This window comes from Odontomachus brunneus, unplaced genomic scaffold, assembly GCF_010583005.1.
Source record: "Odontomachus brunneus isolate Ranch 3 - 2012 unplaced genomic scaffold, Obru_v1 Obru_scaffold_047, whole genome shotgun sequence".
Lineage (NCBI taxonomy): Eukaryota > Metazoa > Arthropoda > Insecta > Hymenoptera > Formicidae > Odontomachus > Odontomachus brunneus.
This window is the reverse complement of record NW_022639497.1, coordinates 1,488,114-1,488,422: the sequence shown is the minus strand read 5'-3', so window position 1 is coordinate 1,488,422 and position 309 is coordinate 1,488,114.

Here is a 309-nt window from a genome sequence, read left to right as displayed (position 1 = left end):
ATATTCGACCGTGAATATAATTTATTCGATAGAAAGCAGATTTCGCTAAAGATTCGCTTTACCCGATGCATGAGTGTTTGACGAGCGCGCGTACGCACTCGCACGAAAGAAGCCATTCGAAAATCATGGAAATTGTTTAACGCAAGACAATAAATGGGAATACTTAAAAGCAGATGTGTTATGTATACCCACCCACTTACTGTTCATTTTTATGTAAAGAGTCAACTATCGATTTTTAAGTGGAATGACTTATTTTTTACCCCGGAAATCAATAGAGCATAGAATTTTACGTTCAAAACATGTGGTCAT